This window comes from Mus musculus, chromosome 14, assembly GCF_000001635.26.
Source record: "Mus musculus strain C57BL/6J chromosome 14, GRCm38.p6 C57BL/6J".
NCBI classification, from domain to species: Eukaryota; Metazoa; Chordata; class Mammalia; order Rodentia; family Muridae; genus Mus; species Mus musculus.
The window spans coordinates 5,950,265-5,974,252 of record NC_000080.6 but is presented as its reverse complement, the minus strand read 5'-3'; the positions used below and the strand labels follow the sequence as shown (position 1 = coordinate 5,974,252).

General features: G+C 43.9%; 1 protein-coding gene, 1 long non-coding RNA gene and 1 pseudogene across 4 annotated transcripts in view; 1 reads left to right on the top strand and 2 right to left on the bottom strand.

Moving 5' to 3' along the window:
- The window catches only part of Gm51421, a 159,368-nt gene that overhangs the window by 96,208 nt on the left and 39,172 nt on the right, over positions 1 to 23,988 (bottom strand). The gene's annotated exons all lie outside the window — the stretch shown is intronic.
- Gm3248 (predicted gene 3248) overlaps positions 12,566 to 23,988 on the top strand; it is a 68,484-nt gene continuing 57,061 nt past the window's right edge. Inside the window, exons 1-3 of one of the 3 annotated variants that reach the window (XR_874205.2) lie at positions 12,566 to 12,654; positions 18,439 to 18,589; positions 22,219 to 22,382. The gene's annotated coding sequence lies outside the window, so the exon portion shown is untranslated. Of the gene's footprint in view, positions 12,655 to 18,438; positions 18,590 to 21,976; positions 22,193 to 22,218; positions 22,383 to 23,988 lie in introns of those variants that run through there. The other 2 variants (XR_874204.2, XM_017316327.2) reach the window with 2 other exon arrangements.
- Positions 14,834 to 15,829, bottom strand: Gm17048 (predicted gene 17048; annotated as a pseudogene).

Below are 23,988 nucleotides of genomic sequence, written 5' to 3'. Positions count from 1 at the left end.
ATACATCAGAGGTCCCAGTAGCTGCTCATGCAACAGGAACTTTGCTGGGAGACAGTAATATTTTCATTAATTTGTGTTTGTGTGTCTCTGTGTGTATTGTGTGGTGTGTATGTTTTTGTTCCTTGTGTGTGGTGTGTGTGTTTGTCTGTGTGTGTTTGGACCACGTTTGGCTGAGCTTGTTTATACTAAAGTTGTGTATTAGTGTAATACTAGGTAATTTTGTGTTTGTGATATGGGTGCTTGTATATACAAATGTGTGTGTGTGTGTGTGTGTGTGTGTGTGTGTGTGTGTGTGTGTGTGATTTTGCATAAATGCAGCTGTGTGTGTCTCTAGAGGTCAAATTTAATGAGAAATACACTCTGAGGTTTTAGTTTGCACCTATGAAATATCAAATACAGCAGTCCAATTATTCTGCATGCTCACCTAACACCCAAGAATAAAAGGACACAAGAATTCTTGTAGGGTCAGATTTTTAACTGACTAGAGACAAAACTATTGATTCTCATTGAAATCTTTAGAGCAAATGTAAGGGATATGGTATATGGAGGTAAGGAGGACATTGCTGTATAAAATCCTTGTGTTTATGACCCTTTTCTGCTCTTGGTGAACTGTGAAGGACCACTGGAAGGTCAGGTGGCTCACTGTGTCTTCTAAGCATTCCAGGTTGTTTTCCTCATTGCCTGCCACCATTACATTTCCTGCTATCTCTGCTCAGTAAAGCTTTGCCTTGTAGTTTGTCTTGGATTTTACTCATTGAGAGATTGAGTTGCTTGGAGCTGAACTTGGATCCAGCAGAATTCCCATAGCTGTGGAGCAAACCAGGCCTGCTTCAGGAGCCCATTGAGGGTCTTGATAATCTAAAGTACTCACACTATCTTATCTGTGTAGCATTCAGCTGGACTGTTCTTCAACATCATTTTCTCAGAGTTAAAATCAGCCTCAGTTGGGGTTGGGAGAAATGAGGACCTTCAGACAGTTCTGGTAGTATAAAATTGGTTATGTCTGTTAGAAGCCATGTTCTGAAAGTAGAAAAGAAGTCCTCATTGACCCAGTCCTTCCAGAACAAGTAGGAGGTATCCACAGAGTCTAGGGTATTCAGGGTTGTAGTGGTCCTCAGAGCAGCCCTGAAGGAGAAGTTATCCTGATGTCCGTTTGCTGAAGAATGAAATGGTACTGTGTGGTGCAGCCCTTCCATGAACTCAGTGTGAGATAATCCATGCAAGCTTTTGTCCTTCAACTAGTCAGCCTTTTCTTACTCAAAATAGCCCTGACACAATCACATTCTGGGGAGAAAATGGTTCCTTTGGATCCTGTTATAGACAGTTCCTATTACTCTGGGCTCATACCTTTGGACACCAAGTCAGTTAGGTGATGGAAAATGGAGATCCTATTGAAAGAATTTGTTTACTTTGAGACAAGTCTGAAACAGTGAGCAAGAACAAGAGGCTGGTCCACCACCAACATGTGAGTCTAGGCTGGGAAACAAACCTATTCTACACAGCCTTGGGAACTTGCTGAGCCAGATTGGATAATAGGACAAGAACCCTGACTCCCAGACCGGTTTATGAGTGGAAAGCATATCACTGACTGCGCTGCCTATATGCTTTGCCCACTAAGTACCTTTCCCATTCAAGATTTGGTTTTTTATGCCTGTAAAGTTTCCTGGGAGATTTTTATATTTGTATTAACCGGGAAACTAAACGGGGCACTGCAATACAATATGCTTGTATTGCATAAACACAAATAGGTGTGTTTGAGAGTGTGCCCTAAAATAGTCATAGCTGTACAGGGGTGTTCTGTTTTTTTCATGACCATCACTTTTAAGGTTCATTGCTCGGCCTTGGGAATATTTTTATTTAGCAAACTCTTACAGATTCTAGGACCTATGAAGTACCCATGGGGCTTTGTGTTGTATGTTGTCTCTGGTTATTTGGAGATAGAGGGATTGACAAGAGGAACCTTGTGAGGTTCCTGCACTGGAGAAATAATCATAGCCTTCACTTCAGTTCAGGGCATGCTCCCACCCCATAAGGAATCCACATGGTTTTCTAGGTTTCACACATCTCTCTTGGACTCACATTCAGACATTGTTCAATTGTTATTACTCAATATAATATACCCGCACAACTGGGGAAATGTGGTGTTTTTTTTAAACTCCAGTATAATGTGTCATTGACAGTTCTGATTCTAGCAGTTTTTAAAAGGTGAGAAACAATTCCAAGCTCAGGTGTTCTATGACACTTGGGATGCACGGTATGATCTCAGCTGATAGGTCATGTTGGTTTGTCCAGCTAAATAGAGCTGTTCTGGGAGGGACAGCTGAATTGACAAATGCTTACCAGGCCTTTGTTTCTTCCTTCCCTAAGTCTGAAATAGTCCAGCAGAAAGCAGAACATGGCACAGACCAAGACATGATCTCCCTCAAAGAGAAGTGCTGGAGGAAGAGCACTGAGTGTGCACAGGAAATACACCACTGTTGCCTCTCATCCCTAATAACCATGGCTGTAATGGGCTGTATGCTCCTCCTTTATTTTGTTTCTTTGGTATGAACAGGCCTTAATTTCATCTAGCCTCTGGCCCAGGAAGAGTGCACATTTAAAGGGATTAAGAGAAATGCTGAGACACATTAAGAGCTGCTGGGCATCCAGGAAGAATCTGAGTGCAAATTTATCTTTTCCTGATGGGTCATCATGACTAATTACATGGAGATCAGTCAACAAAATTGTAAAACCTTGGGTCCAAGTCTACAACCTGTGTTCTGCTTTGACTTGGGAGGCCATATCCTTCAGACCCACACTCCAAAAGGAGAGTGTTGCTTAAATTTCTCCTGCAAAGATTTTTACCTGCAGGAACTGCTTTTCTACTTAGTTGCCAAGGACAGCCACAGGCTATAAGTCTGTGCTACAAAATAAGCAGACTAAGAATTTTGCTTTGCACAATTTTTTGGTTTGATTTTGGTTTGAGTTTTGATTAGTTTAGTTATTAGTTTTTCTTGTTTTCATTCAAAGTTTTGTTATTAATTGGTTGTTTATTTGTTCTTGTAATTAATTTGATATTTTGATAAGGCTATATACGTACATATTGACTGTCAGCTTTTAGTTACAATTGAGTACATTGCATTTATTCTTATGACTAACACAGTGATCTCCAACTCTTCACTCTTAAAAACCTTGTTATTTCAGGTGTGATCATGAAATCCCACAGATATCAGACCCAGATGGATCTCTGCATTCTTCATGGGACCTGGGCTCCACAGTTTCTTCTGAGCCAGACTGAACTACAAAGTCCATCATAAATTCATTGTGGAGAGTGTGTCCAACTCTCTGGATAGGAACTTAATGTTGGAAAACTTACCCATGCTGCATCCTTTTTGTCAAATATTTAGCTACTGTGAAAATACTGTGGATGATGATGTTGAACACATTAATGGCAAATACATCAGTATTTCTGTAATAACTCTCATTAATTAAAAGCATAGTCTAAGGGAATAAAAAGCTGTCAGAAAACACAGCAGTGTATGCTTCAGCTTTCCTTCAAATATAAAATCACTGGTAACTGCAAGTAGAGATAATAAATTCCACAATCTGTTTGGGGACAGGTTCCTCTACGGGTCCTTCAACATTCATTTTATTACTTTATGATTCACCTGTGTCTGCCAAAAGACATCATTCAAAAACGATGAAGACTGCAATTAGGTATCATCCTATAAAATCCTAACAAATGCTTTTTTATTTGATATTTTCTTTACATACATTTCAAATGTTAAACCCTTTCCTTGTTTCCTCTCTGAAGATCCCCTTTTTCCTACCCCCAACCCCTGCTTCCCAACCTACCCACTCCCTCTTCCTGGCCCTGGCATTCCCCTTTACTGGGGCACAGAACCTTCACAGGACCAAGGATCTCCTCCCAGTGATGACCAACCAGGCCTTCCTCTACTACATATTTAGCTAGATCCATGAGTTTCACCATGTGTTTTCTTTGGCTGGTGGTTTAGTCCCAGGGATCTCTGGAGGTATTGGTTAGTTCATATTGTTGTTCCTTCTATGGGGCTGCAAACCCTTCAGGTCCATATGTCCTTTCTCTAGCTCCTTCACTGGGGACCCTGTGCTTTGACCAATAGATGGCTGTGAACATCTACTGCTGTATTGGTCAGGCAGTGGCAGAGCCTCTCAGTAGACAGATATATCAGGCTCCTGTCAGCAATCTCTTGTTGGCATCCGTTGTAGTGTCAGGTTTTTGTGGTTGTTTATGGGATGGATCCCCAGGTGAAGTCTCTGGATGGATATGAGGTGTCCTCCTGCCTCAGCACAAATTTGAACACAAATTTGTACACATGCATCCACACACAGGTATACAGGCACACCAAACAGGCGCTGACACTGTAACCTAAGTACATTATGAATCCCTTTGACCTTTTCTGGTCTATGCATCTTTTATCTGTCTTTAAACACAGACAACATACCTGACATACCACTTTGTAACCTGTAGTCTCCCCTCCCCCAGCCTGAAACCTGCTTGCTCAGGGGTGGAGCTTCTCGCTCAATCATTCTGCCATGCCCACTGCTGGAACCTGCTGCTTTGCTGTTCAGAGCCCTGCACATTGTCACTCTGCTATTGGAACCCAAGATTAATTGGCAGGAATAGGGGCCCCCTTTCCCTGCTTTATAGTTGCGTGTGGAACAGTAAAATTGAGCTTTGATCAGAATGACTGTCTTAGCTACATTTCTTTATCTTGCCACCTAGCCCCTCTTCTCTTCCAGGTTTCCAAAATGGCTTTCCAGGCTAGAACCCATGTTGCCATCTGCTGGCTGGACACAACAGTAACCTCATGTACTAAAGAGAAGTTCTTTAAGTCAGACGTGATGGAACATTACTGATATCCCAAGACTCAGGAAAGGTGTGAAAATTACAAGTCCAGGGCCACCATGAGCTACATCATGCTATTTCCAAACAAAACAAAACAAAAAACAAAACAAAATGAAACAAAACAAAACAAAGAAAACCAAAGTTTGTTTTATAAGCATTTGTTCAGTTGGTAGAGTACTTCCCTAGCATGAACTCAGGGGGATGGAGACAGGTAAGTCAATGTCTTCCGCTTCATAACAAGTTTGGGAGTAGTCTGGCTACACGGAAATGGGTAGGTGTGAGATCAACAATACAGTGTGTGTGTGTTCTCAGAGAGAGAGAGAGGGGGAGAGAGAGAGAGAGAGTTTATTGTTAAGACACTTAGATGTGACTTTGATAACTTCTCTCTTGAGCAGTCCATGGGCACTGTGGCGGTCTGAATGCGAATAGCCCCCATATATTTGGGAAGGATTAAGAGGTGTAGCCTAATGGAGGAGTTTCAAAAGCCCATAGCATTCCCTGTCTCCTGCCTGTGGATCAGATGTAAACTCTCAGCTACCACTCCAGTATGATGCCTGTCTCCTGCCATGCTCCCCACAATAAGAGTCATGGACTAGCACTCTGCACCCAGGAGCCCCTGTAGACGCCTTCTTCTATACGTTGCCTTGGTCATGCTTTCTCTCCATAGCAGTAGCAAAGTAACCAAGACGGCCCCGTGATATGTACAACTACCACCCCCCAACCCCCACACAGTCGTTCTCAGTAAACTCCATTTATAGTTCATACAGACTTGTACTGAATTTCTCTTTTGTGGTGTAAGTTAAGAGTCTCATTTTTCAGTGAGTAGAAGTCCCCCTAAGGGACAGTTGCCAATGTTGAGCTGTGTCTTCCTTTTCCACTGCCATTACTATGCAGCCCAGGACTGCTTGGGGACCTTTCCTGAAGTGCCTTCCCCAGCCCTTAAGTTTCAAAGGCCCTCTCTAGTCTCATGGATTCCTGCCTCCCTGCTAGATGTCATGCTGGCTACTGAGTCACCTACAGCTGCCTTCAGGCTCCTTATGTGATTAATCTCCAGAATTGATTCTGAGAGAATAATCACAGAATTTTTGATCCCGAGAGCACCTGGGTTGATTCTTGGCAACTGCGTGTCTTGGCTTTGGAGCTCTAAGCTGGAATCTGAAGTGGCTGGGTCCTACCACTGCTAGAAGTATTCTCGGGGGATCATAAGAACTAGCTTCCCATGCTGCCCCTGGCTTTTCCCCTGCACATTTGGAGGGAACCTCATATTTTCTATTTCTTTAAAAGAAAACGTATTTATTTTCAAGTTTATTTTAGGTGTATGAGCATTTTGCCCACAGTATATGTCTTTGCACCATGACTTTGCTGTATGCGTAGAGGCCAGAAGAGGGTGTCAGATCCTCTGAAATTGGAGTTGCAGATGAATGTTAGCCATTGTGTGAGTGCTAGGAACCCAACTTGGGTCCCCTGGAAGACAACCAGTGCTCTTAACCTATAGCTGACTCTCCTGCCCTGAACGTGCCATTTCTTGAACTACAACTAAATCTGTCACAATTTATATTTATTTTAGACTTAATTGTTTCATCCTCTCTCTGTGGAAAGCAGACCTCATGTTGGTTTGTTCTTTTCTCTGCATCGTTAACAACCTCACCCAGCAGTCATGGAATACTTTTTCATAGTTTTCTATACTGATCTCTTTGTTAGATGAATCATTTGTAATTATTAATCATTTTCTTCTCTTACAAGCAACAACAACTGTGCGGAGAAAAAAATACATGATCTTACCATAGTTTAGCCAAAAGGAAGGAAAAAAATACATGCAATTATGGAATCCTGTTGCACATTAATAACCAGTAGCCATGTTGAGACATAACCTACCAATTCAAAAATTCTTATTTTATCATATGTACACTTTTTACGCATTGGGCTTTAGGTAGTTAAAATATTTAACAGTTTTTTATTTTTAATAATAACAATTTTTTTTACTATTAGTAATGTGTGTGTGTGTGCAGAAGAACATGCTATTCTGTACATGTGCGGGTCAGGGGACAACTTTGTAGCCTTAGTTCTCTCCTTCCACATTTATGTGCATTTAGTGATCTATTTAACTGACATCATTAGGCTTGTGTGGCCCATGCCTTTACCCACTGAGCCATCTCACCAGCCCTATATTGTGCTTTAAAAAAATCTGTCTTTCATTTTAAAATGACATTTAGTTTTTTTTTTTCTCTCTTAATAATTAGGTGAGATGAGGACAACAGGAAAATAAGGTCATTTGTAGAATTTACACCTTGAGTTATGAGCTAGAAATAACACCAAACCCAGACACTATTGCTGATGCCAGGGCTATGTAGAAAGATCCTGTTGTACATACATGCCCGCCCACCCATGCCCACACACAGGTTTAAAAGATAAATAAAAAACAAAGTATATTAAAAACGACCTAACAGCTTTTTAAAAGAATGAGATGAAAGTTTTAAGGAGATTAATAAATGAGAAGACAGTGGTCATATTAAGAAATTAAGAAGCAGGCTAAACAGAGACAGGAAGATTACTACAAGTTTGAAGCCAGTCCCATCTCTGTAGAGACTGGTAGGCCAATCACCAGAACTACATAGCAAAACCTTACCTCAAAAGGACAAGAAATCAGCACTGGCAACTGAACATTGTTGCAAACAAAATTAGGGAATTGGATAATATATCAGAGAAAATTACCCAAGACTAGCAAAACACACACAGACACAAACAAAACAAAACAAAACAAATCATCATCACCATCACCATCACCATCACCAGCAACAACAACAACAACAACAACAACAACAACAACACCAAACAGGAGAATGGTGAAAGAAAGATCGAGATTTGGAGGATAGTATAAAATCTCTGTGTCAAATCTAGTTATAGAAACTCAAAATAGAGAAAATTGCATGGAACAGGAATGAAGATAAGTAACAGTTGAATTTAAAACATTTTCAGTCTTCTCTTGAGGGACATCTGGGTTGTTTCCAGCTCCTGGCTATTATAAATAAGGCTGCTATAAACATAGTGGAGCATGTGTCCTGGTTATATGTTGGCATATGTTTTGGGTACATGTCAATTAGTGGTATAGCTGGGTCTTCAGGTAGATCTATTTACAAATTTCTGAGGAATCGCCAGATTGATTTCAGAAGTGGTTTGACCAGCTTTCAGTCCCACCAGCAATGGAGGAGTGTTCCTCTTTCTCTGTATCTTCCCCAGCATCTGCTGTCACCTGAATTTTTGATCTTAGCCATTCTGACTGGTGTGAGGTAGAATCTCAGGGTTGTTTGGTTTGCATTTCCCTGGTGACTAGGGATGTTGAACATTTCTTTAGGTGCTTCATGGTCATTCAGTATTCCTCAGTTGACAAACTCTGTTTAGCTCTGTTCCCCATTTTAATAGGGTTATTTGGTTCTCTGGAGTTCTTCTTGAGTTCTTTGTATAGACTGGATATTAGCCTTTGATAGTATATAGGATTGGTAAAGATCTTTTCCCAATCTGTTGGTTGCCATTTTGTTTCATTGACAGGGTTCTTTGCCATACAAAATGTTTGCAATTTTTTGAGGTCCCATTTGCCGATTGTTGATATTAGTTATCTGGAGACACCAAACCCAGACACTATTGTTGATGCCAAGAAGCACTTGCTGACAGGAATCTGGTATGAGTGTCCCCTGACCAATACAGATGCAGATACTCATAGGCAACCATCTAACTGAGCATGAGGATACCAGTGAAAGAGCTGGGGGAAGGACTGAAGGAGCTGAAGGGGGTTGCATCCCCATAGGAAGAGCAATATCAACTAACTGGACCACCCCATGCTCCAAGAGACTAAACCATCAACCAAAGAGTATACATGGAGGGATCCATGGCTCCAGATACATATGTAGCAGAGGATGACCTTGCTCGGCATTAGTGGGAGGAGAGGCCCTTGGTCCTGTGCAGGTTTGATGACCCAGTGTAGGGGGATACTAAAGGAAGGGTGGGAGTAGGTGGGGGAGTGGGGGATCACCCTCATATAGGCAAAGAGGAGGCAGGAGAAAGAGGGTTGGGTGGGGGTGGTTGTGGACAGTTAAAGGGGAATATCATTTGAAATGTAAACAAAATGATTAATTAAAAATCCACCCCCCAAAACCAAAAAACATTTTCAGATTTAGAGAAGGATTTATATTTCAGGGTAAAATGAATATCAATTTCATAAGAAGAAACAAACAATCCTAAAACTAAAATCCACTTAGATTCAAACCATTAGTCCAAACACAAAATGAAAATATTAAAACTTGATGGACAGAAACATAGTGGACTGAGAGTAGACATCTCATTGCTGGCCCGAGGTGCCAAAAGGTTGTTATGAAGGGTTGGTGTTAATCACTTTCCATGTAGAATTCTGTAGACATTGAAATTTTGATGTAGGCATAGGAGGAAATAAAAATACAAGACTCAGAGGCCTTTGGTGAAAGAAATTGAAAAGCACATTCTCAGACACACACACAGACACACACAGACACACACACACACAGACACACACACACACACAGACACACACACACACAGAGACACACACACACACACAAACACCAGTGTCTAGAGTTCTGTGAAGCAATGCCCCTCCCTGCCTTTTTTGTCTCCCACAGGAGACGCTATATCACTTCCCTCCTCTGTAAAAAGCACATTCTCAGACACACACATACACACACACACAGAGACACACATACACACACACAGAGACACACACACACAGAGAGACACACACACATGCAGACACACACACAGACACACACAGACACACACACAGACACACACACAGACACACAGACACACACACAGACACACACACACACACACACACACACACACACACACACACACACACACCACTGTCTGTAGAGGTCTGTGAAGCAATGCTGCTCCTTGCTTTTTTTGTCTCCCACCCCAAACTCTGTATCACTTCCCTCCTCTGTATGAGGGCAAAGCCTTAGGAGGTGGATGGTAATGTGGAACAGAGGACACACCCCACAATCTCCTAAAGTGTACTGTTCCCTGAGAAGGAAATAAGGTGAGGGGGAGGGGCAGTGGCAGCAAGGCTTTCCTAGAGCCCTTTAGTCTGATTAATACACACAATGAATGAAAACAGTCATGCTAAAAGTAGTGCTCTTAGGATGGTCTGGTAGTAGTGAGATCAAACCGTATTTTTAGGACATCCTTAAAACACAATGACTTGGAAGAGTTGAAAAACAGAACTAGTTATACTGTGCATTCAGGAGCAAAGAGAACACTTTTATTATACAGGACAGAATTTAATGTTATAAGACAATGGAGATGGTATTCTGTTTCTTGCTTTATGTTTTGAATTGTTTTATGTGAGTGTGTGCCTGCCTGTCTATCTGTGCACCATGTTCATGCAGGTACCTGAGGCCAGAAGAGGGTATTGGATCTTTTGGAACTGGTGTTACAGGTAGCTGTGAGCTGCCCAAGGTGGGTACTGGGCACTGAACGTGGGTCCTCAGGAAGAACACTGTGTGTTCTTAGTCACTGAGCCATCTCTCCAACCCCTCCACCTACAAGACACCAGTTCCATTTATACAGAATCTGCTATCATAACCAGACCCCTTCCTTAGGTGCTCATGCAAGTTAGGACTTCAACGGGAACTGGGGAGATACCAACATTTAGAACATAGAAACAGCTGTATATGTAGTCACATTAATGAAGCAATCTGGATTATAACCCTGGCTCTGGGAGATACACAGGTCCCTGGGCAAGCTGCATTCTTCTTTTCCAGTTTTAATGTCTTTTCTTTCTTTCCTTCCTTCCTTCCTTCTTTCTTTCTTTCTTTCTGTCTTTCTTTCTATAAAAAATAACGTATGTGTGTGTTTGAGACAGAGACAGGGACAGAGAGAGAGAGAGAGAGAGAGGAAACACAACTTTTTGGAGTTGGGTTGCTCATTCTGCCAGATGGGTTTGGGAGTCTGAAAGCAGGGAGTTTGCTTTGGAGCACCCACACTGGGTGCCTCCTAACTCCAGCTCTAGGGGTACTGGATGCTTCTGGCCTCCATGAGAATTCACACTGCTGTGCACAAACCCACACACAGACACAGACACCCAAGTGAAAAAGAAAAGTCAAAAAATGTAACAACATGCTTGAAAAACAGCAGTTCGCTTCTGGTCTGGGATAGCTCAGTTGGCCTAGAGGAATGAAGGGCTGGGTTTGAGTGAGCCCCAGTGTTCATCTGTGATCCCAGTGCTGAGGTAAAGGCAGCATGGTCAGAATGATGGAGATCTGTGAGTTATCATCTGGCTGCTAACTAAAAGCAAGGGAGGAACTCCTAGACTGCTCACTCACCCCACTTAACCCTCATTCAAAGTAAATGAAGGACAGGCTACTTAGGCAGCAGGTAAGAGGCCACTGAACAAAGCATAGTCACAAACAAAGAAGACCCAACATTCCAAGGCCCTTTTAAAGGAGAGATTCAGGAATGCAAATCTAGTCAGTCAAGTCACAGAAAGTGAGGGCTGGAAACCATCCAGTGGCTTAGCTCTCTCCACAATCCTTAGTGACCTTAGTGACCTTTAATCCTTAGTGACCTTAGTGACCTTTAATATTCCAGTGGAATATTAGCCTCGGAAGTTAGTATGACGTGGGAGCATGCTGGATCAAGTACATGTTTTGAATTTTCGGTTTCAAAACGTGTGAATGCATCTGTCTACCAGACTAAGGGCCAGGAGATGGTGCTGGCAGGAGTCTGAAGTCCATGAGAGAGGAAATGACCCATGCAAATGCAGTCACTCCTCTGTTTGCAACTAGATGGAAACTGTCTCCACTGCCAGTAAAGATGATTTCAGGAAAGATGATTGAAAAACTTGCTAGTTACAATTTTCATTTTCTTTTTCCCAGAGAGCAGCAGGAGAGGCAGTTGACATTTGAGCTGTGTCTCTGAACTGCCCCTGTCCCTAATTTGAGTTGAGAGCTCACAGGGGACCACAGACCAGCTCCTTAGCTGGTTTTCTTTCCAGGATTTCTTTCAGCCATAGAAAATGAACAAAAGCAGGGCTCCCCAGCCAGCCCAGCCAGTCATCTCAGCTGCCAGAATAGGTGCTTGGGAGCGGCCCAGGGGTGCAAAGCACAGCCTTGCTCTGTTGAAGCCAGGTACTGTCCTGGGCAATTGGCTCCAGGCTCAGCTCAGGAGGCGACCACCTGGAGCTACAGGCACCCTGGGGCAAGGAATGCCTAAAGGAAAGGTGCCAGGTCCTGCTCGCCCCTTGAGAGCTACTTGCCCCCAACATCCCCCAATGCTCCTGTCAAGCCTGGGTCCTTGGTGAGGGTTCCTCTTTTAGCTGCAGCATGCCAGGTGCCTGTGACCAACTGGTGGCTGCTTTCCTTTCAGCACCATATATGGCCTGGCAAGTGGGTCACATCCATCCTGGGCCGCCTGCCTGGAGGGGTCGCTGGGGAAGGGGCGGAGGGCGGGAGAAAAGGGGAGGGAGTCGGAGGCAGAGACAGGAGAGAGAGGGGGCGGATTCTGAGGCCATGGGAGGCAGCAAAGGCTTGAGGAGCCTAGGGCTCACCACCGCGCCAAGGAGCTGCACTCGTGCGGCTGCGGAGGTGGTGACGAAGGAAGGGACCAGCGCAGGGGGAGGGGCGGGGAGAGCGTGGCGGAAGCCAGAGAGCGCCTTGACCCTGCGCTCAGTCGGTCAGTGAGCGCGGGCCAGCGGGATGGAGCCTCAGCATCTGCGCCCCGGGTTTGGATCCCAGAGCACAGCCTGGGTGGAACCGGTGGGTACCATGCCAGCGCCCGCGCCCACCCCTCCCGCTTGTCCTTGCTCCCCGCCTCCCTCTGCCGGCCCAGGTTCCGTGCAGGAAGCGGTCCCGGATGAGGTCCCCAGCTGCTTCCCAGCCAGGACAGCGCTTCCTCCAGTGCCCTGGCTCCTCCTTGCTCACCGCCCGAAGCGCCTTTGTCGGGTCGGCCTCTGGCGAGGGTCCTGAGAGGACCGTTTCCTCGCTTCATCCTTTTCTCAGCTTTGCACTTCATTCCCGAGAGTGGTCCGGGGGCCCGGGGAGTGGAGGTGACTAGGTTGTGCAGTCAGCGGGTGGCACGGGGAGGGGAAGGGGCTCACCTCTTGACCGCTCGCTGGCAGTCACCTGGGCGTGACAGAGGAAAGCCGCCTGGGGAGGCCCGCGGCTGCCAGAAGCCCAGAGCCACGCCTCCGACTCCGGTGGCCTTGGCTGCCCTGAACTGTTCCGAGGGTCAAGGACCTGGCCCAGGATCCAGCCCCAGCTAACTTCGCTTTCGCCTGGATCTCAAAGCACACGCCACGCGCAGATGGAGTCACTTTTGGGGCTCAGAGTGTTGCGTGTGAGAAGATGAGAGTCGGGGTCTTTGGATTTATTCCCTAAAATCCATTAACTTATTTCTTGCACCTCAAACTGAACCTTCTGTTATCCATCCATCCATTCAGGGATTCCTCGCAAGAATCCCCGCCCTGCGTAGACCCTTGTAATCTTGAGTGGGCAATGAATTTTGGCTCTGCATACCCTATCTATGTATTTCTTACTCCTTTTTGATTGACGTTGTGAACCGTCTCAAAAGCCTGGTCCAAAATTTCTGGCTTCATTCATGCTGAGGTGCTGTTCTGATGAGGTTTTCCCAGGGACTTCCTGAGTGTGCTCAGGTGCGCCCTCTGCCTGTTGAGAGCTTGTAGGTCAGGGGCCAGGTTTGCTTCTTTTCTACCCTTAGACTTCCAGCCATTTTGCCAGGGTACAATTCACTGCCTCCTGCTTCTTGACCTTTCACGAGTGTCTTTCGACTTTGATCCATCTGCCACTGCGTTTGCTTTCGTGAGTTTGCACGTTAGGTAGCCCATCTGCTCGTGTTCTATTGCGATCATTATTAGGGAGTAAGGTGTTCTTGGTTAAACATACAATTCAGTCTTGACATTTTAGATCATTGGGAATGAAATCCAGCGACCTGTTTTGAACTTTATTATATAAAATCCTATCAGCTTCCACCACGTACAGCGGGAAGCTCCAAGTTATGTGTAGTGCTTTTTGGGTGCTGAATGCTAGGACTTCACCGCAGTTAGAAAATTAGAGAACCTCAGGCTTTCTTCTCCAAAGTGCTAAGAAACAGAGTGCTTTCTTATTCTCCTAGAAAATCTTCAGTACTCGTCTCGCCACATGAACGTTTAAAGCTAAAACCTTCACAGAGAAGCGAGATGGAGCAGGAGCAGTGGCTAATTGCTGAACTCTTCAAAACTTGGCGTATGTAGGTGGCTAAGGCATTTTATTAGTTCAGCAGATATTCTTATCCAACACCTGTCGTGTTCTGAGATTGTTGGGCAAGCTGTTAACTCTCAGACAAGCGTTGTCCCCAAGAACCTTACTTTATAGCTGAAGGTTGACATCTATCCAAGTATGTGTCATAAAAAGTTCTCACGAGGGATTTTATTCAGAACTTTGTGTAATGACTACAATATTTAAGGATTTTTCAAATGCTTTATATAACTACTTAAGAAAGTTGTGTTACCTGAACGACTAAAAGAGGAGTATATTCAAGAGAAAGCAAGAATGTAGTAGACGAAACAGCTTTAAATGTTAAATTTTCTGGCATGGGTGCAGTGGGGTTGACGATTTAATCTAAATATGTTTTGAAGGAACACTGGGTCCATCCGAATCTGTGTTGTTTATGTTTGGGACAGAGCATCACACTGTAGGAGAGGCTGCTGTGGGATTTACCCGGTAGGCCAGGCAGGCCTGAAACTGCATGCCCTGCTCTTGCTTTAGCAGAGTACAAGGCATCATCAAATTCCCCAAAATCAGAGTCTTTAACTTTGATTCAGGGATCTCAAGAATCTGAATGAAGTGAGTTCTGGTTTCCTTCAGAATGAATCGATATGACCGCCATGCGGTAAGCTATACTTAGAACATTAATTGCTAGTCTATATACAATTTTTTTGAAAGTTTGATATATTTATTCACAAAAGCGATTCAGCTGCAGGGGCATGATCTTCTGTGAGGAAGTCAGCACTCCTGTTGATTCCCTTCCAGCCTCCTGATGAGATTCTCTTGGCTGAGGGTTCTCATGCATTCAGGTACTTAGCATGGTGTCTGATGTGGTCAGCGATGAAGGTTGCGATGAAGCAGTAGCTATGATCATAACCCTCTTGTAGCCTAAAAACAACAGGGATTTTCTTCTCTGTGCAGGCAGCTATGAAGTTATCAGGGAGTAACTGCCCATTTGAAAGAATCTCGTCATCTTTTCCTTGATCAATTAGGATGTCAATCTGGGAACCCGAATAGGACTTCACGAGACAGGTCGCATCATATGCCTTCCATTTGCTTTCATCTGGTCCCAAATATCCACTAAAAGCTTTTTTGCCCCAAGGACAGAGCACAGGGTTGCAAATTGGAGCAAATGCTGACAGAGATCTGTATTTTCCAGGATTTTTCAAAGCACAAATCAGAGCTCCGTGGCCTCTCATGGAGTGACCAAAAATAGACCATCCTCTGTGGGTCCACTGGGAAATTGGCATTTATGAGTTGTGGAAGCTCCTCTGTGACGTAAGAGTACATTCTGTAGTTAGCTTTCCAAGGATCTTCAGTGGCATTCACATAAAACCCAGCACCAGTGCTGAAGTCCCAGCTGTCACCTTCTCCTTTAATATTGCAGCCACGAGGGCTGGTATCAGGGGCAATGACCACAAGGCCGGGCTCTGAGGCAGCTTGCTGATAGCCAGACTTTGATATGAAATTTTGTTCTGTGCAAGTTAAACCAGACAGCCAGTAAAGCGCTGGACATTTTCCACTCTCGGCCTGGGGTGGTAGGTAGACAGCAAATTTCATTTTACATTTCAGCTCAACACTGCTATGTTCAAAAACTTACTGGAGCCCGCCAAAGTACCTGTTGCTGGAAATCTGTTTGAGTGCCATTCTCCTCCTCGGTGAGGGGGAGGGGCCTATATATAATTTTAAGAAGCCACACTGTCTGTCTGTCTGTCTAACACAAACACACACACAGACACACACACAGACACACACACAGATAGAGAGAGAGAGAGAGAGAGAGAGAAAGAGAGAGAGAGAGAAAGAGAGAGAGAGAGAGAGAGAGAGAGAGAGAGAGAGGTAGAGTGCGGGGAGAGAGAGAGAGAGAGAGAGAGAGAGAGAGAGAGAGAGATCAGATCTAAACAGTAGAATCACAGCTTTCTTGACTGTGTGTGCTTAGAGACTCTCATTTTCAAGACCTGTGTGTTTCCCCTCCCCCCATTGCTTCCTAGTAGGTGGCACAGAACAAGCAGCTGGTACATGCTCTGGCAACCACAGCTAGAGCCCCAGCTCCATGCCTCTCCAATCAAGATACATTTATCCTCTGAGACAAAATAAATCCTTCCTCTCTTAAAACAAAATAAACAACAGCAAAGAAAGCAAACCTGTTTTAACCGGGATTCCAGTTCTGAGTTGTTTTATTTTTTTAAACTTTCTTAAAATTTAAATATAGGCAATTTAATATTTTACCATACAAACTTGACTAAAGGGGATTACTGTGCTATTATGGCATATGGCAACATGCATGCAAGAATTTGGTCTCTCTCTCTCTCTCTATCTCTCTGTCTCTCTGTCTCTCTCTCTCTCTGTCTCTCTCTCTCTGTCTCTCTCCTATGTATGATCTATTTTTCAGTGAAAACAGTTTGAGTTTCAAGAAGATTGGATCTTGTAACAAAGGGTATATTTTAATGTTTGAAGCTATATGTGACCACATTGACTAACAGCACACATGTGGTCCAGACTTCACAAGAGAATGACAGTAAAAGAGCCACTAGCTAGAATCCAAGTACCTTCTGCCCTGCTTTCTATTAGAGGTAGGGACCAAAGAAAATGTTGGGACACAAGTTGAAGTAGGAGAGAGAAAGGAGGTGAGGGGGATGCCTGCCTGGTTCTGCCTGCCTTTAATTTCAGCACTTGGGAGTACTCAGAGACAAGTAGATATCTGTGAGTTCAAGGCCCTGCAGGCTCTTCCTGGGTGTGCTTCCAAGCATCAGTACTTGAGGCAGGTGTTCCTTCTGCATCCATATTCATCCTAATCTGAGTTTTCAGGAGTATTTTATTTCACATTTAGATGAATAGGGGAATTTTGAGAAAGAAATGAAACATTCCTGGGTAAATTTTTGAAAATAAACAATCAGTTCCCCACAAGGGAATTAGTAATGAGTTTCCAAAAAAATCTAATGGAGGTCTTTGGAAGGAGGAGGTACTGAAAGGATTCCCTTCAGTGTTAGGAGTGGCTCCTGGAAAGTGCAGCATGAATTGTGAGGAGAGCTAGTTAGCATGGTTGCAGTGTCAGCTCCCCATGACATCAGCAGTTCCTTCCCTAGACATTCTTTTGTATCCTGGAGAGGCCTGGCATGGTTTGAGATGTCACCTCTGTTGTGGCAACACCAACTGCTCTTGGACCACTTTATGCACTGCCTTTCCTAATCACCCATAGATATGTTGACAGAGGAAGGATGCTACTTAGGAAAAAGAATGGACACAAGTGAGAGGAAGAAAGATGACCCTTGACCCTCAGGCTAAAGCATCAAGAAATAAATGGTCCTTGAAAATGCGCCACCATAAGTATTGGTCAGAAGATGGGAAAATTCCTGAAGGAGACCACAGTCTGTTTCTGGGTCTTCAGGAATTGGGACTCAGTAGTTAGTCTCTCTGGGAAGCTTCTGGCCTTCCCTGATTTTCATGGATCCTGAATTTGCCAATGATTACAGGACATTAGTTTGTCCCAGATCAATGAAGTTTTAAGGCTAAAGCTGTTGCCTGGAAGTTTCAGGCTTCTGCTCTTACAGGGGAAATGGGTTTGAATGGGACAAAAGTGAAAGCAGCAGCAGGCAGAGGACTGTGAGTGAGATGTCAGCACCTCAGGGCTGGGCATCACTGTCCTTTACCCCAGGGACTCCATTAGGTGAACTGTCTGTCCAGCTCTGCTAAGAAGGAAAGAAATTGGCTTCCCAGGGAAGACCTTTCATTTCTCAGATGTCACAGAAGAATGTCTCTGAACAGTGTTCCCTAAAAGTTGCCCATATAGGTAGCAGGTGTGGGTATCAGTTTGTTCTCTAGTCTATCCACTGGACTGTCAAAATAGTGAGCCAGAGTAGAGACTGGTGCTTTCTTGCCAACTCTGGGCACACTGGGCACTCACGCAGCTGACTTGGTGAGTCTGGGAACGAGTTGTGCTCTTGCACTGTTTTCCATCCATAGTATTGTTTCTAGAGTGACCTGACAGGAGATATGGACATCTCCACACCATCTTGGTGCTTGTGGGCTATGGTATTTTTGTGATGGTTTCTATACCACAGGCTTATGGACAGTACTGCCTAATTAAATCATACGTAGCTATGAATAAGCCTGAGGATCCTGTCCTTGGTCACATGATGCATGTGCTAATGAAGCAAAAGAGGTCTTACTGGGTCACATGCATTCCTGTTTTGTCAGATGTCTGTATAGGACTCAGTGTTCTGTCAATGCTCTGTTCCTTGACAGTATGCATATTCACTTGTGTTCATCTACCCATAGGGGCTGCTGGTGTACCACCATCATCCCCAACACTCCTGTTCAGACGATGGGTGAGGAAAGTGGAAAGTCTAATCAGTCAGCCGATGACCAGTGGGAAAAATGAGCTACAAGATCACCTGATCTTCATCAGTGAGAAAGCTTTGCACAAGAGGTATTTTTCATTCTGTCAAACATCATGGTCAATTTCTTGGGTCTATGGTATGGCCTACAATTTATTCTTATTAAATTTTATGGTACTGGGAGACTGTAACTCCAGGGTGTCACTGTGCCCAACCTTTTCTCCCTAAACATTCTCACAGGCTGAACTTGAAGTCAGAGCAGGAGTGAGCTGCGGACATAGGCTATTCAATTTCTTTTATATGAAACTGAAATCCTACCACTCAGGGATTGTAGAGGATGTGATGTCTCAGCATGTATTAATAGAGGCACTGACATGTGACCGTTTGAGTGAGATATTAGTTGCTGTGAGGTTTTGATTGATTGTTTGCTTGTTTGAGTTCGTTGTTTGTTTGTTTGTTTGTTTGCAAAGCTTTGTAATTGTCTGGCAGGTGTTGCTTGCTGAAGCTTGCTATATCACCAGGAAAGCTTGGTCCCATTTGGTCCATCCTGATACATGATGGAAGGTCTTGGGCTCATTAATACTCTTCTCAGATTTTGGGCCTTATAAACGGAATGTCCTCTGCATTTCCTCTGGATTCTATTTCAATTGTACTTTCTCATTCTCCCTGCAAAAACACCCTGATTCTGTGTGCATGCATGTGTGTGTGTGTGTGTGCGACTCTCTCTATATTCTGGTCATAAGGGTATGTGGTAGGACCTGAGGAATTGCCTGCCTTACACTCTGCTGACAATGCCAATGCTTAGGACTGGAAATCATACTTCAAGCAACAATGCACTTGCATTATGTGTTCAACTTGATGAAATATTTGAGTTCTGTGGTGAATTCACTATGACCTCCTTATGCTGGTTCATTCTCCCAGAAATGTAGATTATTTAGCTTGGCCAAATTCATAGGACTAGGCCGAGGATCAAGAGTCCCTGTTTTGAAAAAAAAAAAAAAAGGAGAAATGTCCTCACAGTTTCTGGTATACCCACACCCGTGCCATAAACTACTGAGAGTTTAGAGACCTAGTCTGTCCCTACAGGCCTATGTGGGAGCTCAAAGAACCAGAACTCTAACCACCTCGATACCCAGCCTCTGGAGACATATGGACAAAAGAGCAAGATTAATAAGCTTAGATGATCCTAGTACATAGGAGGTAGAAGGTAACATACTGTGAGCTTGGATAGTTCAGAATCCATCCTGGATTCAGGTGACCCTTGAAGCCTGTGTTCTTGGGACTCTTTGCTCTTGGGGTAAGGCCCAACCACAGATCAAATCCTTACTATGAAAAATTGAAAGTGGAGACTAAGCAGGTAATGCTGAACCTGCAGAGCTTACAGAATGTGTACACTGAGGCCTCAGAGACATTTGAAGGCCTGGCAAAGAGAAAGGCTGCTATAGGTAACTGTCTGTCTTGCTTGGGAGCACATGAGCTGTAGAATTGCCATCTCTGCATTTGATCCTGCACAGGAGACTCTCCAGCTCTGGTTCTAGCTTTCTGCCACTTCACACAGGAGCCTTTAGATTTGCTGTTGTAAACCTGTGGGTTGAAACACTTTGTGGGGTGAGTGTCAAAGGACCCTTTCACAGAGGTTGTGTATCAGACAATCCTTTATCTCAGATACTTCTATTATGGCTTATAACAGTACAAAAATTATAGTAACCAAGTAGCAATGAAAATAATCTTATGTTTGGGAAGTCACTGCATTAAATCATCCACAGCATTTGGTAGATTGAGAAACTCTGCTCTAGACAGAACTATTTGTATCATGTGAGGTCTTCTTGACCCCCGGGGCTGAGTCAGGATCTGTAGAGAGCTAGTTACCAGCAGACCCATGTATAGCAAGTATTCCCCTTGTTTCTCCTTTCCAATTCATAGTGCCTTTGCCCATTCCTTCGTGATGTTTCTCCATTAGGATGGACAGATAGGGACAACTGTAGTCCACTTCTTCTTTTTAGGAAACATGGATCCCTCTTGGTGTTGGGACTTTTGGAAGTAGCATGAGTGTTTCTGGAATTTGTGTTCTGTAGTTTTTGTCATCTGAGTGCAGCTCACCTAGATGTCCTGGGTTCTTATCTAGGTCTTCCTGAGAACCAGGGTCTGGTGGGGTTGATGGTGTTTCTTTATAAGTTAATAGGAAAAGGAGAGCAGGGGCTTTCTATGCAAAGGGTGTTTGCAGAAACCTGCCGAGCCACCTTCTGATGGAACTGAATCAGCTGAAGAAGAAGGTAGACATGCTGAGGAGGCACAGGAATAAGAAAGTGCTGGAAGATGAGGCACTGGTGCAGCAGTACTTGTGTGTCTTAAAGGGGCCCCATAAGGACCAACAGGAAGAGACTATTGACTTCCAGAGTCAGGAACAGCAGGTAGAGACAGGAAGCTTTGTCAGGCTAATGGTTAGCTCCATCTGCCCTTGTAACTTCTAGACCAGCTCATCCACCTACCTGTGCTTTCATCCATCATCTTACTCATCCACACAGCAATCCAAGTACCTACCTCATGACAGCCAATTGTTCAGGTCTATGTCCAAGCACAAATATTTCTGGGGAATGAGCTTCTTGTGAGAAAGTGGATTATCAGCAAGCAAATCCACCTCTGCTTAATGCTTCAGCCCAAAGATGAGTACAGTTCAATAATACACCACACGCCTACAGGGTTTAGTGCACAGAGCTTTAAGTGAGTCAAGTCAGGGCTTGTGGCTTATTTGCTTGGCATCAGTCATATAAGTTCACATGTGAGAAGCAGCTTGCAAGGGTGGGGTGAATCCCTTTGCAAATGCCAAATGAGCAGTTCTTGATGTCATCTTTTTTGGGGTGACATGTGGCATTTCTCATCTTTGCTGTCTACATTTCAAGACAATCTTTTTAATCTGCCCAGGACGGACTCACACTGACAGAACTCTGACTAGCAGAGTGTTAGCCATGTTTTTTGTGAATGAGGCTGGAGTACTCTCCTTTTCTGTAGATTGCACTCTCCTGTTGACTGGATGACTATGGATGTGGGTAGGGATTCTGACAAGCTAGGGACATGGTGTCAGAGATTTAAGATTGCAAGAGGAGATTTTATGCAACCACTTCAGCATAGTCTGGCCAAGCAAAGCATGCTCACCATAGCAATTGTATCTTCCACCTTTTGTTTAGCATAGTGTAAGATACCGCTCAAATTGCTGGTATGCTATAACTAAACGAATGTGTTCTTGCAGCACGAGGTGCTTTCTTTTTTGGTATTTTGCTCTCATTTACATCCTCTGTGTGTGGTGGATAGGCTGTGGATATGTGTGTTTTTGTGTGTGTGTATGTTTTCTTTTTTCTATAGTATAGGCATGTGGTATTTTTTTCTTGCACTTTTTCATGCATTTTCATCATTTTCTAGAAGATCTCATTGGGTTTCATTCTCAGCCTCTGTCTTGAAATACTGTTTGCTCTTTCGCCCAGAAGCTGGCTGCTTTGCTTGCCTGGCTGATCATCAACCACTGGTATCCTTTGTAAACACTTGCATTTTTATTCCAGTGTGTGCATGCTTTTTGATACCCCTCCACTAAGAACACATACTCTAATTATCAGGAACAGGATAGTCTGGAGCAAAGGCTATAGTACTGCTGAGCAGAAGGACCTGGTCATGCAGAAGAAGAACAAGCAATAAAAAAAAAATCTGATCTTGCTGGGTTGTCTCTCAGATGAAGTAGGAACAAAGCCTGGGAGGATCCTGTGGAGTGACTTTTGTGGGCTTCTTTCTGCTCATGGACAACCTGATGGTCACAGCCAGAAGAGAACACATCAGAGTTTACATGGATCTAGTCTTCAGGACCTTCTGTCCAGGAAACAATATGTTTGATACTCAGTGAGTGTCTTCCTTCATTCCAAACTCTCTGATATGTTATGAGCTTGCTGTTTTTGAACACACAGAGATCCTCCTGCTTCTAACTTTTACGTGATGGGATTTAAAGGAGTGCATAACCATGGCTGTAAGAAACTACACTTTTATTTAGAAATACTGCCTGTAGACCTGAGATTGCCACCCTTGAACCCGGGTCTCTGCAGTTTCTGCCTATTTCTAGTGAATAGTGTTCTCTGGATAGAGAAGATTTAGGAGGTAGCTGGATGAACCCAGGCAGATCCTCTGCTGCAGGGATGCCTAGAGCACTTCAGAGGAGTGTTCTGTAACAGAGTCCCATGAGAGCCAGCATACAGCATCCAGAGCTAGTCCTAAGTCTAACACGTCATAATGAAAGTCATTTTTAAACAAACAGGATCACTTTCCCTCCCAGGTCCTTCCCTCCCTCCCTAACATGGTAGGGGGCAGTTGGGGTGGGGAGAGGGAAACCTGATCTGGTATTGGTAGAGGGAAAATGACTGAAGTCCTGATGTCTGGCAGAAAGAATGTAAACAGGCAACCTCAGGAAACTGGACCCCCAGAATACACCAGAGGCAGTGTCTTTTGCTTTGCAATTTTGTGAGGTCCCATTTGTCGATTCTCGATCTTACAGCACAAGCCATTGCTGTTCTATTCAGGAACTTTTTCCTTGTGCCCATATCTTTGAGGCTTTTCCCCAATTTCTCCTCTAAGTTTCAGTGTCTCTGGTTTTATGTGGAGTTCTGTGATCCACTTAGACTTGAGCTTTGTTTAAGGAGATAAGAATGGATCAATTTGCATTCTTCTACATGACTGCCAGTTGTGGCAGCACCATTTGGTGAAAATGCTGTCTTTTTCCCACTGAATAGTTTTAGCTTCCTTGTCAAAGATCAAGTGACCATAGGTGTATGGATTCATTACTGGGTCTTCAATTCTTTTCCATTGATCTACCTGTCTGTCCCTGTACCAGTACCATGCAGTTTTTAGCACAATTGCTCTGTACTACAGCTTGAGGTCAGGCATGGTGATTCCCCCTGAGGTTCTTTTATTGTTGAGAATAGTTTTTGCTATCTGAGGTTTTTTATTATTCCAGATGAATTTGCAAATTGCATTTTCTAACTCAGTGAAGAATTGAGTTGGAAGTTTGAATCTGTAGATTGCTTTTGGCAGGATAGCCATTTTGACTATATTAATCCTGCCAACCCACGAGCATGGGGGATCTTTCCATCTTCTGAGTTCTTCAATTTCTTTCTTCACAGACTTGAAGTTCTTATCATACAGATCTTTCACTTCCTTAGTTAGAGTCACACCAAGGTATTTTATATTGTTTGTGACTCTTGTGAATGGTGTTGTTTCCCTAATTTCTTTCTCAGCCCGTTTATCCTGTGTGTAGAGAAAGGGCATTCATTTGTTTGAGTTAATTTTATATCCAGCTACTGCACTGAAGCTGTTTATCAGGATTAGGAGTTCTCTGGTGGAATTATTAGGGTCACTTATACATACTATCATATCATCTGCAAATAGTGATAGTTTGACTTCTTCCTTTCCAATTTGTATCCCCTCGATCTTCCTTTGTTGTCGAATTGCTCTGGCT